Consider the following 6822-nt stretch of genomic DNA (forward strand, 5'->3'; position numbering starts at 1 on the left):
TGGATTAAACTTGAATTACTAGACTTTTTATGAGATTCAGTGCGTAGTGGTACTGTATGTAACTGCTTTTTTGTAAGTTTTGAAATTCACTCAGAATTTTGCATTTTTTTCAACAACTTTGGTAATCGAGGTGTTGAATTGAAAAGGTTGAGAACCAGTCTCTTGGATTCATGTTGCATTTATTTTTATACTAAAAAACCTTTTGTGATGTATGTCATATTTTGTGTTTGTATCATTATTTGCATATGTAAATAATACTATGTGGAAGCAATGTTTGTACTCAGTAATTTAGCTAAGTTTTAGCATTTATTGAAATAAAGAAAGAAAATCTACTGTACTTGGTTTTTAGCCTCAATGTAAATTATGAAATTGAAAACAAAATTTCAATCAATTTTTCAATTAATAAGTATTATACTGTACAATATATATATAAAATCTTCTGATAGTTGATTGTTCCGTTTCTCTTCATTAATTATCTGTAACTTTGTTGCGCAGCTGATAGGATTCGGTACCGGTGACTGATAGTTCTCAAACTAAAATCCTGTCGACACTAAACTAAAATTTAAAAAACCGTTCACTATTCTCGCTCAGCCATGGAAATGCATTGGGCGTATGGTTGCAGAGCTGCTTTCGTGGTTTATCACGACGTATATTTTGAATCCGCAACTATTTTTTTTTTTTATCTTTTGGTATATTATATAATAACACCACATTTCCACGAAGCTGGTATGCTTAAGTCAGTTTTCCTAGAAACTTTTTTCTCTGTTCTGAATTAGTACGTCCACTAGAATGCTACGTCGAAATTAATTACATAAGTATTACAGAAATTACATTGTTTGCACCCTTTGTCTTTTCTTTTATTACTAAATGAAGATTAATTAAATTTCCATTATGGTGCGGGAAATGTCCTGCTTCCGAGTGACGGACTTCATATTAGGAGTCATAGTTGGATAGACATTCAACTAGGACTCTTGACAATGGAAATTCCGTCTCTCGGAAGCAGGGTATTCAAGCATCATAAAGGACATTTATATCTTCGTTTAGTAATATAAGGAAGGGCAAAGGGTGCTCCCTCCCTTCTCCGTCCAGCTAGGCGATTTGAGATATCCATGTGACATCCACCGGACGTCCCATCGCGATGTACAAATCACGTCTCGCAGACATCACACGGACGTCTCGCGGGACGTCCATGGGATATCCATGAAGCGGACATTCGACCGTCTGATCAACAGCTACAGGACGTCCTGCTGATATCGTGGGATGTCGCATGGACATCCTGAGGATATTGAATGCTATTACGGATTAGAATGTAGCCGATTGGGTAATATTTGACGTGAGCCGCTTCGGAGTTCGTGCAAAAGTTGGGGGCCAAATTTAGCAAAAATAGAAAGATTTACAGGAGAAATGTGTTAATAGCACTGAATCGTAATTCAACTGTCAGTGAATTGTGAGAAAAATTTAAACGAATTTAGCGAGAAATAAGAGAAACAAATGAAAGTGAATATAGCCGTGAATAAGTACCTAAATAGCCTAATCTTGCATATCGTGCGATATTTCAATATTAAATTTCGTGCTTACGTATGTGGGAAGAGAGACTGAGCAGTTGTACAAATCATGAAGGAAATAGTAAAAGAACCAAAACCTAACCTATCCTAATATAACTTTGAAAGGAAATGACAAAATATGTAAAGAAAATAACACAATTGTCGTCGTAAAAACTGGCCCACAACTTGTGCACAATGGCTGCCACTTCTCTCATACAGTGTTACTTATGGTACAAATCAATGTTATTTTGGTTACTAATAATGTTAAGATCAGAAAACCCGAAGAACAAACCTCAATAAAGGCACCTGTGGGGGGAGGGGGGTTAAGAGCATGCCATATACGCGGTACCGATACCGGTACTTCCAAACAGTGTTATTTGGTTATTACTTATGTCCATAATCCTACAAAGATCCATAATTTCATTGTGGAAGGAAAGGAATGTGTTAAAAGCGCACAAACACGTCCGTCACCTTGCCGCGTCTCCGCCCTCTAAGGACCTACCCTTATAAGACACTTAATCATCTTCTCTCGTTCACAGAGTTGGCTGTGGTAATCAAATAAAGGTAGATCATTTTAACTGACAACTCCAATCGCTGAAAAGCCTCACGCCAACTAGCGTTGTACAAGGGTGAGAAGAGGCTAATGTAAACTAACACCAAATTGGTAGTTACTGATGCTTGCACGGTTGTGGACATAATTAATAACGAAATAGCGCTATTTGGGAGTAGCGGGACTGTGTATAGCGCGCTCGTAACACGGGGGTACCTCCCCCAGCCTTTTAAAGGTTTGTTCTTTGGGTTTTCTGTTCTGCACATTTATTAGCAACCAAAATAACACTGATTTGTATCATAAGCTACATATATGAGAGAAGTGGCTAATGTAAAATATTACCAGAATTGCTCCTTCCGTCATACAGCATTGCTATGGTACAAATCATCGTTATTATGTTGATAGTAATGTCCACAATGCTAAAAAGGGTGATGAAGAGGGTGTGTGTTTGAGTACAAGGGCACATAAACGTTTTTGGCAATGTGACCTTGCACTCAAAACTCCACACACTATCTCCTTTTTTAACTGTGGACGTTGCTAGCAACGAAATAACGATAATTTGCATAATAGCCAACGCTGTCTTTTGCGCGCAAGGACACATTGCCGAAATTAGGTGTGCTCTTGTACTCATATATATACACACACTGCATACCACCCTTTTTAGCACTATGCACATCACTAGCCATGAAATAACGATGATTTGCACCATAGCAGACGATGCGCGACAGGAGCTAATCTGACCTATTATCGCATTTTTTTAAGATACCGTACTCAAAAAACCAACTGTTCCGAAATTACTTGGTACAATCGCGTTAACGGCGTATATCGTGTGCAGCTCACGGTAAAGTTTTACTGACACCATTTGTGTTTATTTTACCACTTCTGAAACAAACTCACATAAATTTAACGAACCTATGAGGAAGGAGGACCAGCTAACGCAACGCTTCCCACATTGCTCTACCCGTTTTTAAATTTACGTACACCTATTATGGGCAATCATATATCAATAGAATTACCTGCCGCTTTGTTTATAATCCTAGCGAACACAACACGGGATTTTATGTACGCCGAAAGTTTTGATTGCGTATTGAACTACAACCACTTATTATATATAAGTTAGGCATGCTACTGAACATATCTACAATGACATGAAATAATTACAAAATTGCATGAAAACTTACCGAAATCCAGCAAACGGAATCCTGCTGGGCGCAATGTTCGTACATACACTACACACTATGGCGGACTTGTGGCGGTTCGCCTGATGCACTCTGGGTAGGAATCACTCCTGCCTCCTACCGTCCACAGTATGAACTAGACGTGAAAATCTGGTAATTTCAACATAAAAAATATCATATCTAAATTACGTAATTGTGTTTTCTTCTGTTTTAATATTTGTTTTACTTTCCATTAATACATATTTTATATATATAAAAAATACACCTAAAAATCAACAATGGCCCACTGTTGCAAAAAGGTTGGTTGAATTCAACTATTATTTCAACGTAAAATGATGTTGGGCCAACAGTGGGACTTGGTTGGTTGCAAATAACGGCGTAAACAACACTGGACCAACGTTGCTTTTGTCACCAAAAATCAACGCAACCATATTTTAACGTTGGCCCAGCACTTTTGGTTACTTGGGCAGTTCACACTTTCAGTATTTTTACAATCGAACTTCCTGCATTTTTGCTGCGCCCATAACCTGTTGGCAGAGCACGCTTTTCTATAAGAAGAATGCAGGATTTAAAAGTAAACTTATATCTGAACTGTATGTAAATATATTTTGCAGGCAATTGAAGATTACTTATAACATGATGTTGAACATAACACTCCTTTTGTATTACTAACATAAGTATTTCAGAGTTAACAACACAAAAAAGAGCAAAGACAACTTCTCCTTTCCAGCACTACCGCCAGTTCACGTACCCAGAGTACATTGCGGTTCGTAGACACCTTCACCCTCAATACATATAAAAAGAAAAAAGAACTAACAAATGACAGTCAAAATTCGCACTGAGACAGTCTGCTTATTATTTTTTTAACACGGCCAAACTTAACATACAGATTTACGGTGTGGATAACCGCATCATCCACAATCTATCAAAAGCTTTTGATCCTCTAACGATAAGTTTTCCGTGTCCGATTACCTAGTCCCACCCTGGAGCTATACCAACGCATAACTTTCCCCCCATTTCAACTATATCAACAAACACTTCCAAACTCAGCACCCTTTGTCCATGCAGTGTCTACTACCTCACTTTACACCTCACACCAAATCGTTATCAGCATACCCCTTCTCCCTAATGTTTACGCTCTATCAATACACTTTACCCTCGTAAGATTCGTCATTCTTAATCCTAGAGTGGTAACGTGAAAGAATAACTCATGAGTGGTAACATTTTGCCTCCTGGACCCAGAAAGATTTTTGCCTGGTAAGATGTGAACTAAGATTTAAACCTCTATTAGGCCTATATTTACAATATTAAATACAAACAACACCAGACAGTGAATACGCTTTAAACGAAATTGTAAATTCCTTTTTATTGAAGCAATATCTTTCTTGTTACGATTAAGTTCGATACCTATGTGATTATTTTATTGCTTAAATACAGGCACTCAGAAGTAAACCAGTATTTCTCCTAATAGCTGTGTATTACATGTAGGGAAATTCACGATTCATTCCTTTCGGCATTCACAAACGCGAGGAGCAATTCTTTCTTGTTTTTACGAATTGTCCCTATAATTGTTAACTTATTGTTTCATTCCATTCATTTAACTAAATTGCAGCTTGTAAACCAATTATCTAAGGTCACGTTGCGAAATGAACCATTAATCAATTGACACAATCTCTTCACTACTTCCTTAGGTATGTTATCTATCTGCAACGGACCCTCTGGTTGTGTCCCCACATACACTTCCATATTTGCTGTGTAGTATAATGTTTCCTCAACAAGACTAAAAATTTTAATTTCATATTTTGCAGGTCTTTGGAACATATACATACGGAATCCACATCTCCGGAAACCGACAAGTGACTCATCCAAAGTTGCTAACATACCAACTAAAACTGTCGTTGCAATTGTTTACATATATTTTTTTTTTTAAAAAAAAAAGTCACGAACTGTGGCAAATCTGTCTAAGGATTTTCTTTCCGTACGTGTATCAACGTAATCAAATCGCAAAAAACGGGAAAGAAAACGGAATCTCTTTAAGGACATAATAGCGCAAAATATCTCCACTCCAGTTCCATCTTGCTCCCAGCATTCCTCGACATTCAGACGTGCCGTCCAGCATGCAACACACCAGTCATATACAGGGTGGGCCATTTTAATTAATCCACGGAAATATCTGAAAAATGATAAAACATAGAAGAAATCTTTGAAGTACACGTTATATATTGCTAAGGGGGAAAACCAATTCCGCCAAAAATACCCCTCCTCGCCCCCCGTAAATGGGGGTAACGGGGGGTAACTTTGAAATGTCAAATGGGAACATGGGTCGAGTAATACCACGTTCGAAAGGTCTTGGAAAACTAAGTAACGCTGTACCAAAAGATGTTTCATATTGTGCACCAGTTTCAAAATGGCCGCCATGATATGGTTCGGAAACTCCAGTACCCGTAGTATGAAAACCATGGAAGGTAAATGAATGGAACAAAATTGAAATACGTAAATATCATAGGGCATATCGAATGATGTAATCCCTGTGATCCCAGTGGCCTTCCTGAAGGGGTCTTGTGGGCTAACTTCAAAATTTCAATGTCCTACCGGACAACGGTTCGGGCGTACGCTTGACCTACCAATGCTGTTTGGAAGGCAGACTTCATGCATAGAGAATTGGTGCACTAAGTTAACGCGGATGGCCACAGTTACATTTTGATTAACTATTAGCATTCATGTCATATTGTGAGCTTGAGAGACGAAACGGTGTGTACGTATATTCCCGAAATGCTTTCTGAATAACCAGCACGCATTGCATAAGAGTTTCTCTTTTTTTAGTCACTACAGCGTCATCCTTACAAACAAATGTTTCAACCACACCATACCTATTTGTAATGTTAGCCTTAATTTACGAATTAAAGTAGAGTTCTCGTTTGAACTTTCACTTTACTTTCCACCCCACTCACATACAGAGCGCAGGGAGAGATTATTTTGCAGGACATGGATTTCTCTATATACATTATGACAATTTTACTCTAATATTTTTATCTCTGTTGTATTATTCTCGAGCCTTGGAACGCCTCCGTGGTTTTCCTATTTAATTTTCGTTATTTTCATTTATGTCTAACCGTATTCATACTATGGGCACTAGACGTTTTCTTAGACACAGTCACCATGTCTTTGCGATCATTTTGAAAACGGTGTTTCATGTCGAAAATTTTCTTACAGAAGCTGTTTGATATTAATTTGTCTATGTAATGTGATGTTACTCGCTTCAAGCTGCTATTTGAAATTTTCAAGTTGGCCCCGGATACCTTTCAGTTGGCCCTTGGAGTCACCCCGACAACATCTCTCGATGTGCCTTACGTCAGTTAGCTACTCCAGTTTTTCTTCTGTTGATTTATCTCCAATCGCTTTCATACTACGGGTACTAAACCTTTTCTCTGACACGGATACTATGTTTCAGCGGCCTTTTGAGAACACTGCCATTTCACATCAATCGTTTTCTCCTGCAATATGTTAGATTTTGCAAGATTTATCGAACGAGGTACCACTCGACTCATGT

At 38.1% G+C, this 6822-nt stretch overlaps 1 long non-coding RNA gene across 2 annotated transcripts in view; it reads right to left on the reverse strand.

The window, feature by feature from the left end:
- The window catches only part of LOC145669100 (uncharacterized), a 45578-nt gene extending 42150 nt beyond the window's left edge, over positions 1–3428 (reverse strand). Inside the window, exon 1 of one of the 2 annotated variants that reach the window (XR_014128131.1) lies at positions 3276–3428. This is a non-coding gene — a long non-coding RNA (uncharacterized LOC145669100). The remainder of the gene's footprint in view (positions 1–3275) is intronic. The other variant, XR_014128130.1, reaches the window with a different exon arrangement.
- Between the last annotated feature and the right edge of the window lie 3394 nt (positions 3429–6822).

This window comes from Thermobia domestica, chromosome 13 (genome assembly GCF_964235325.1).
Source record: "Thermobia domestica chromosome 13, izTheDome1.hap1.1, whole genome shotgun sequence".
Lineage (NCBI taxonomy): Eukaryota > Metazoa > Arthropoda > Insecta > Zygentoma > Lepismatidae > Thermobia > Thermobia domestica.